Raw genomic sequence first — 9148 nt, 5'->3', positions numbered from 1 at the left:
ACAGACCATATACTGGGTCACAAATCAGGTGTCAACTGATACCAAAAGACTGAGATTATTCCCTGCATATTCTCAGACCACAGTGCTCTAAAACTGGAACTCAATCACAAGAAAAAATCTGGCAGAAATTCAAACAACACTTGGAAGCTAAAGACCACTCTGCTCAAGAATGTTTGGGTCAACCAGGAAATCAAAGAAGAACTTAAACAATTCATGGAAATCAATGAGAACAAAAACACATCGGTCCAAAACCCATGGGATACTGCAAAGGCGGTCCTAAGGGGGAAATACATAGCCATCCAAGCCTCACTCAAAAAAATAGAAAAATCCCAAATTCACCAACTTACTCTACACCTTAAAGAACTAGAGAAAAAGCAACAAACGATGCCTAAGCCACGCATTAGAAGAGAAATAATTAAAATTAGAGCAGAAATCAATGAATTATAAACCAGAAACAAAAAAAAAGAACCCAGATATGGACCCTCAACTCTATGGTCAAAAAATCTTTGACAAAGCAGGAAAAAACATGCAATGGAAAAAAGACAGTCTCTTCAATAAATGGTGCTGGGAAAATTGGACAGCCACATGCAGAAGAATGAAACTCGACCATTCTCTAACACCATTCACAAAGATAAACTCAAAATGGATGAAAGACCTCAATGTGAGACAGGAATCCATCCAAATCCTAGAGGAAAACATAGGCAGTAACCTCTTTGACATCGCCCACAGCAACTTCTTTCAGGATACATCTCCAAAAGCTAGTGAAACAAAAGGAAAAATGAACTTTTGGGACTTCATCAAGATAAAAAGCTTCCGCACGGCAAAGGAAACAGTCAACAAAACAAAGAGGCAACCCACAGAATGGGAGAAGATATTTGCAAATGACACTACAGATAAAGGGCTGGTATCCAAGATCTATAAAGAACTTCTCAAACTCAACACCCAAAAAACAAATAATTAAGTCAAAAAGTGGGCAGGAGATATGAAAAGACACTTCTCCAAAGAAGACATACAAATGGCTAACAGACACATGAAAAAATGTTCATCATCATTAGCCATCAGGGAAATCCAAATCAAAACCACATTGAGATACCACCTTACACCAGTTAGAATGGCAAAAATGGACAGGGAAAGAAACAACAAATGTTGGAGAGGTTGTGGAGAAAGGGGAACCCTCTTACACTGTTGGTGGGTGTGCAAGTTGCTATAGCCACTTTGGAAAACAGTGTGGAGGTTCCTCAAAAATTTAAAAATAGAGCTACCCTATGACCCAGCAATTGCACTACTGGGTATTTACCACAAAGACACAGATGTAGTGAAAAGAAGGGCCATATGCACCCCAATGTTCATAGCGGCAATGTCCACAATAGCCAAACTGTGGAAAGAGCCGAGATGCCCTTCAACAGGTGAATGGATAAAGAAGATGTGGTCCATATATACAATGGAATATTACTCAGCCATCAGAAAAGATGAATACCCAACTTTTACATCAACATGGATGGGACTGGAGGAGATTATGCTAAGTGAAATAAGTCAAGCAGAGAAAGTCAATTATCATAGGGTTTCACTTATTTGTGGAACATAAGGAATAGCATGGAGGACATTAGGAGAAGGAAGGGAAAAATGGGCAGGGGGAATTGGAGGGAGAGATGAACCATGAGAGACTATGGACCTGAGAAACAAACAGGGTTTTAGAGGGGAGGGGGGAGGGGGGATTGGTTAGCCCGATGATGCGTATTAAGGAGGGCACATACTGCATGGAGCACTGGGTGTTATACGAAAACAATGGATCATGGATCACCACATCAAAAACCAATGATGTATTGTATGGTGACTAACATAACATAATAAAATTAAAAAAAAAAAAAGAAGCACTGCATATGAAAGATTATAGAGTGATTAGCATTCTGGCAAAAAGTTAGGAAAAGGAAACAAAGAATATTAAAGGAATAGTGGAGAAATAAATTAATAAAGCAAATATTAAAGAATTGTAACAATTAAAATATTTTTTACATTTGAAAAAGTAGAAGACAATGTAGAAAGATCTATATGGACAATGTGACAATCCTTTGGGATACAAAAATATTTCTTTGTGGTTTGATTCGTATAAGCATATTTCACTTTTGCAATTAAAAATAGATTAGAGGTAGGCAAACAAGGAATATTCTGACTTTTGCAGATTAGCTAGAAAGTGTCAATTATATTGACTATTTTTCCAGTATCTCACGAAATATTGAAAAATTGATTAACATAAAAAAAATTTTTTTAAAGATTTTATTTATTTATTTGACAGAGAGAGAGACAGTGAGAGAGGGAACACAAGCAGGGGGAGTGGGAGAGGGAGAAGCAGGCTTCCCGCGGAGCAGGGAGCCCGATGTGGGACTCGATCCCAGGACCCTGGGATCATGACCTGAGCTGAAGGGAGTCGCTTAACCAACTGAGCCGCCCAGGCGCCCTAACATAAATTTTTTTAAAAAATTGATCATTCAGTAATTCAAAATTAGTGTCAAACTCCAAAATGCAAAAAATACACAGGCATTGCTTCTGAGCTCAAAACAATGAGGCTAGAAACTAGAATTTAAAAATGACTGAAAGATTAGCTATTAGTTGTTTGATTTTTTAATTTCTTCAGTTATAAGTATCTCTAGGTTTTTGTGTTCTTGTCAATTTTAGCAACTTTTTTTTTTTCTAAAAAATAATCTATTTGAGGGGCGCCTGGGTGGCTCAGTCGGCGAAGCATCTGCCTTGGGCTCAGGTCATGATCCCAGGATCCTGGGATCAGCTCCCTGCTGAGCAGGGAGTCTGCTTCTCCCTCTCCCTCTGCCCCTTCCTGCTATGCTCTCTCTCTGTTCCCTTTTTCTCAAATAAATAAATAAAATCTTTTTAAAAATCCATTTGGATTATTTGGAATGAAACTAAATGTCATATTGAGTTTTTTTTTATTGTTTCAGTGTTTTCAATTATATGTTCTTCCTTAATGTTCTATAGTTATAGTTTCTTTTTTTCTTAACATTGCCAGAATTTTAGTGTATTTTCTTCAAAAAACTATTTATTGAATTTATTGACAAATTACACTACCATTCTGATTTCTTTTAATTTTTGATGGCTATCTCATTTATTTTCATTGTTTTACTTTTACAAATAATCTTACAGGGAATATGCTTGCCTTGTAACTTTATATCTAGTACTCATATTTCTGAAAGGCAGATTCCTAAAAGGGGAATTAATGAGTCCAAAGCTCAGACATTCTGAATGTTGGTGGATGCTCCCAAATTATCCTTCAAAAAAGTTGTGCAAACTCACACTCCCTCCAACCGTGCATGAGTGAACCTATTTCTCCATACCTCATCAGACTGGGTACCATCAATCTTCATAATTTTTTCCAGTCTGATAGGCAAAAACATGATATGGCCTATTTAAGTACACAAAATTGATTGGAGGGGGAGGGGGAAGCTTATTGTATAAAAAGAGGCTAAGTGGGGTGTCTGGGTGGCTCATTTGGTTGAGCATCTGACTTGTGACTTTGGCTCAGGTCATGATTTCAGGGTCCTGGGATTGAGCCCCGAGTCAGTCTCCCTGCTCAGCAGGGAGTCTGCTTATCCCTCTCTCTCTGCCCCTCCCCCCATAAACAAAATCTTAAATAAATAAATAGATAGATAGATAGATAGATAGATAGATAAATAAATAAATAAAGGATAAGTTATCCTGGTGAGAATAAAGTGAGCCAGGATATTAAATTTAGAAAAGAGTACACAGGTCAACAAAACTCTATACACAAAAGAGAAAATGGGGAAGCAACCAGAATTGTGGAATTTTTCGTTCTTTTGACCCCAAGAGTGAGTAGGCCAAGAACAGAGTGGGACCTGGATGAAGTTGGGTTGAAGTTTCAGTTCACAGTCTGGCGGCGGAGCCCTACTTAATGATAAGGATAGTACAATGGGGGAAAATCATGTAAATAAAGTAAATGATAACGAGGAGGGAGAAAGGGGCTCTAGGATAGTTGGCTCAAGTCCTGGAGCGAGTTTAGGGAGAAATCTGGAAGGAGTGGTGACACGGCCAAGAAGCTCTAAGGGAAGACTGTGAGTTGAGCATAAAAGTGCTACTAAATTGAGCTGGCTGCCCAAGAGCTTCTGTGGATTTTCCCTGGATCGTTTGCTTCCACTGCTAATAAACAGAAGCGCAGCAAGCAGAGGCGAATGGATGTTTTCAACATCCATTTGTACCAACACTTTATAAATATTTGTCCTCTTTCGTAAGAGCTTTGCAATGCTGATGGGGTGGGAGCCACACTCAGCCTCCCACCTTGACCTTTCTGGGCACCATACTGCTCTCTGACATGTGGCTGGGGCACTTTTTTGTTGGCTTTCCTCCCAATGTCACTTTCTTCACACAGCTACTTATTTTCAGCTTTTTATCTCATACTATCCATACCTTAAAAGCTTTTATTTTACCCCCAATTCTCATATTTCCAAGTGAAATATGATTCTAACCCTAAAACAGTCCTTCCTTTCAGGCATTTCGTGGGCACTATGTGTATATGTACATATAACTTGGAGCTGGTCAACAGTCCCTGTTTCCGTTGGGATCAATGAAGACTGGATCGATTATTTTTAAGATCCTCAGTTTCTGGAGTTGGGTTTGGATAGCGTGGTAGTTTTTAGCTTTGGAAATTCCTCCACCTACTGGTTGCCTAAAGTCAGTTTACATTATATGAGGCTTGGGTTGCTTTATGAGTTCTGCCTGTTTTTAAGAACATGTACCTCTTGTGAATGCTGATGCATTTATAAATCGCCTTGAATTCCTAAAATCAAAAATTCTGTTATAAGGAAAATATATCCTTATAAAATATTTAAAAGCTGATGATACATTTCTCAATGCCTTTTAACAACCACTAGAGGGCAGAAAAGCATCATATTCACTCCAAGTTTGGCTAGAGAAAAAAGATGCCTTATTTTATGGGTATTTCTAAAATTTAGTACCAAAATAAAATTATTACTATTATTATTATTATTTTAAGGGGGGAGGGGCAGAGGGAGATGGAGAGTGAGAATCCTAAGCAGGCTCCACACCCAGGCCCAGCACAGAACCAGACCCGGGGCTCGATCTCACTATCTCAATCATGACCTGAGCCAAAAATCAAGAGTCAGACACTTTACTGACTAAGCCACCTACATGCCCCCAAAATCAAATGATTTTTAAATGTAATCTTTTACTTGGTGCACTGCACATCTTTCCGGAAGAAAACTTTGGTGGTAGTTTTATTATTGTTTTCAAATTGTTTTCGACCCCTGTATCAAATCAGACAAACCTTTATTCTGAAGTAGACATTTTAAAGAGTAATTTGCCCATCATGGGGTGACTCTGTCATGTACAATGAGTATGCACTGGTAAAATACATTGATAAACTAAATCTCACTAAAAATGAGAGAAATCACTACTAAAACAACAGATTCATGGCTGCTCAGTTTGCAAGAACTCTCTTTTCCGTTGTGCTAGCAAAACATGGATTCAGACATAGCAAAAGTAATTAGCTACTCTCCTAATACTACGGTCTCTTCTAAAACTCCTTGAAGAATGCACTTATCTCTATCTCCTTACCTTCTCTTCTCTCTTCAATCAACCTTTCACCTTTCATCCCATGGAACTATTCCAGCAAACCCTCAGTGACCTCCTACTGGCCAAATCCAGTTAAGGCTCTTTAGTGAGAAAGATCATAAACCGGCACTTGCTAACCTACACTTAAGAAGAATTTAGTGGGGGCGCCTGGGTGGCTCAGTCGTTAAGCGTCTGCCTTTGGCTCAGGTCATGATCCCAGGGTCCTGGGATCGAGCCCCGCATCGGGCTCTCTGCTCAGCGGAGAGCCTGCTTCCTCTCCTACTCTGCCTGCTTGTGTTCCCTCTCTCACTGTTTCTCTCTGTCAAATAAATAAATAACATCTTTAAAAAAAAAAAAGAAGAAGAAGAATTTAGTGGGAGGGCACCTGGCTGGCTCAGTCGGTAGAATGTGTGACTCTTGATCTCGGGGTTGTAGGTTTGAGCCCCATGTTGGGTGTAGAGATTATTTAAAAATCTTTTCAAAAAAATTTATTGGAAGGCTATCACAGCCTCTAAAATTAAAGGAAGAAGTGTATATAGCAAGAGATAATCAACAGTCTTATCAGGGATTGATGCTGATATGAAATTATACTATCCCTGGTCACTTGGCTTTTGTTTCCAAATCCCAGGTGGGAGCACCCAATTGGCTGAGCTTGGGTGACAGGCCTACCCCACCAGCAGGCCCTGACAGCCCCACCTCAGCTGCACACATTGGGAGAGGGGTCATCAGGAAGAGGAGATTGGGGTTCTATTACCAAAGGAGGGTGAAAGAGGCAGGGTGGGCCACCACCATTTTCATTCTCCTTGGTTTCTTTATGGCTTCGACACCAGGTATAGCTCCCTTCTCATGGAGAGTCTCTCCTACTCAACCCTACTTTCCTTCCCACCTATTTTTTCTCAGTCTTTTTTTTCCTTCTTCAATATTACCCTGGCCTCTGTTCTTGTGCTTTCTTTTCTTATCATTTCAGAGTTTTCCACCTATTCATCACTTGAAGGACCACCTGCATGCTTAGGACTCCACAATCTGTATCTTTACAGACACACTATAATCAACAGCCAGTACCCCTTGGACACCCCACAGGCATCTTATGGGTCCTGCCTTTCACTATCTTGTGCTTCCTTCTGCCTTCTTTCATTTCCACTCACTCAGGCATCCAAGCCAGAGACGGTGCTGCTTCTCTCACTCTCCCCAAATCCATGCAGTCACCAAACTCCACAAGCTGGCCTTCCTTAATGTCACTCAAATGCCTTCTCTCCTTTACATCCCCCTGCTGCTGTCCTGGCTGAGGCTCTCTCCATCTTATCTAAAAGACAGTCTCCTACCTGGAGTCCCTGCCTTCAATCTTACACCATCCCAACCCAACTCCCACATGGCTACTAGAGAGATGTTTCTAAAAAAACAAATATGACTGAGTTTATCTCCTTCAAAAGCTTTTGCTGTCCACCAGATAAAGTCCCAAACTCTCTTGTAAGGGACAAAAGCCTTTCCTAATCGGGCCCCTCCCTACTTTTCCAGATTTATCTCTACTCAGTCCATCCCTGACCATAAATACCAGCTTAGCTATTTCCATGAACTTTGTTCATGTTGCACCCTCTCCCTGGAATAGCCTTCCTTAGTGGTTCTTATAGTAAATATTTTCAAGACTTAGCTCGGCTCAAAGTCACCTTCCATATATAACCCTTCCTGAGTCACACCTCCGTCTCCTGGCAAGTAGAACTGGCCACTCTTTCCTTAGGCTCTTTTTTTTGCCTAGTACTTATTTTTTTTTTTTTTTAAGATTTTATTTATTTATTTGAGACAGAGAGAATGAGAGACAGAGAGCATGAGAGGGAGGAGGGTCAGAGGGAGAAGCAGACTCCCCACCGAGCAGGGAGCCCGATGCGGGACTCGATCCCGGGACTCCAGGATCATGACCTGAGCCGAAGGCAGTCGCTTAACCGACTGAGCCACCCAGGCGCCCTTGCCTAGTACTTATTTACCTACCAATCTCTCCCATCTACACTGTAGCTCCTCAACTACAACGACTGGACTTAATTCACCTTTGTACTCCTAGTACCTGGCATAGTATCCATAACTTAAAATGCTCAGGAAAGGACTCTAAACAATCCCTGACTTACGATGGTAGGGCCCCCGCGCTGGGGCCTCGCCTCGCCGCCCGGTTCTCCCCGCGGCGGACGCCCAAGACCGGCCTGGCCCTGCAGCGGAGCCTGCACGCGACGGCGGCCCGGGCTCTCCCGCTCGTTCCCATCGTGCTGGAGCAGACGGGTCGCGGCGAGCGCGCGCGCCTAGGACATCTACTCGCGGCTGTTGCGGGAGCGCATCGTGTGTGTCATGGGCCCGATCGACGACAGTGTCGCCAGCCTGGTTATCGCGCAGCTGCTGTTCCTGCAGTCCGAGAGCAACAAGAAGCCCATCCACATGCACATCAACAGCCCCGGAGGCATGGTGACCTCGGGCCTGGCCATCTGCGACACGATGCAGTACATCCTGAACCCCATCTGCACGTGGTGCGTGGGCCAGGCCGCCAGCATGGGCTCCCTGCTTCTGGCCGCCGGCACCCCGGGCATGCGCCACTCACTCCCCAACTCCCGCATCATGATCCACCAGCCCTCCGGGGGTGCCCGGGGCCAAGCCACAGACATTGCCATCCAGGCAGCGGAGATCATGAAACTCAAGAAGCAGCTCTACGGCATCTACGCCAAGCACACCAAACAGAGCCTGCAGGTGATCGAGTCGGCCACGGAGAGGGACCGCCACATGAGCCCCATGGAGGCCCAGGAGTTTGGCATCTTTTTTTTTTTTTTTAAACATTTTATTTATTTATTTGACACAGAGAGAGAGAGAGAGAGAGAGAGTAGGAACACAAGCAGGGGGAGTGGGAGAGGGAGAAGCAGGCTTCCCTCGGAGCAGGGAGCCCGATGCGGGGCTCGATCCCAGGACCCTGGGACCATGACCTGAGCTGAAGGCAGACGCTTAACGGCTGAGCCACCCAGGCGCCCCGAGTTTGGCATCTTAGACAAGGTTCTGGTCCACCCTCCCCAGGACGGTGAGGACGAGCCGGAGCTGGTGCAGAAGGAGCCCGCGGCGGTGGTGGCGGCCGCAGAGCCCGCCCCAGCAAGCATCTGAGAGATGGACCTCCCCCTCCAGAGGAAAGTCGGGGGAGCCAGGCGCCAGTCAGACGCTGGAGGCACAGCCCTGCCCACCCCTCGCTGCTGAGCCTGGAAGGGCCCCGTGAGGAACTCTGGGTTTGGGGCTGCCCCTCCGGGCAGGTATCTGGAATGAGACACTATGATTTTCAATTAAATCTTTGTAGTCTTTGATCCCCCCAGAAAAAATAAATAAATAAAGAGGAGTAGAATGCCCAGGTGACTAAGGGTCACCCACCAAGAAAGAGCATCAACATCATTGGTCTCTGACCTGGGCACCAGTTTGTAATCAATGAGGAGAAATGCTTTCAAGAGCAACATCAGATGGTACCACTTAAATATTTTATGACCCAGCTCCAAGGAAGTTTGTTGAAAGTGAATACTTGTAAAAAACTATAAGCAGTGAT

The 9148-nt window shown here is 43.5% G+C and overlaps 1 pseudogene; it reads left to right on the top strand.

The window, feature by feature from the left end:
• Positions 1-5373: 5373 nt before the first annotated feature.
• On the top strand, positions 5374-8385 carry LOC123837215 (ATP-dependent Clp protease proteolytic subunit, mitochondrial-like; annotated as a pseudogene).
• The last annotated feature ends 763 nt before the right edge of the window (positions 8386-9148 follow it).

The sequence above is a fragment of the Mirounga angustirostris genome, unplaced genomic scaffold (genome assembly GCF_029215605.1).
Source record: "Mirounga angustirostris isolate CCGP_5_RB_7025 unplaced genomic scaffold, mMirAng1.0.hap1 SCAF_8, whole genome shotgun sequence".
In the NCBI taxonomy this organism is placed as follows: Eukaryota; Metazoa; Chordata; class Mammalia; order Carnivora; family Phocidae; genus Mirounga; species Mirounga angustirostris.
The sequence above is the reverse complement of the archived record's forward strand: the minus strand, read 5'-3'. Positions and strand labels throughout refer to the sequence as shown.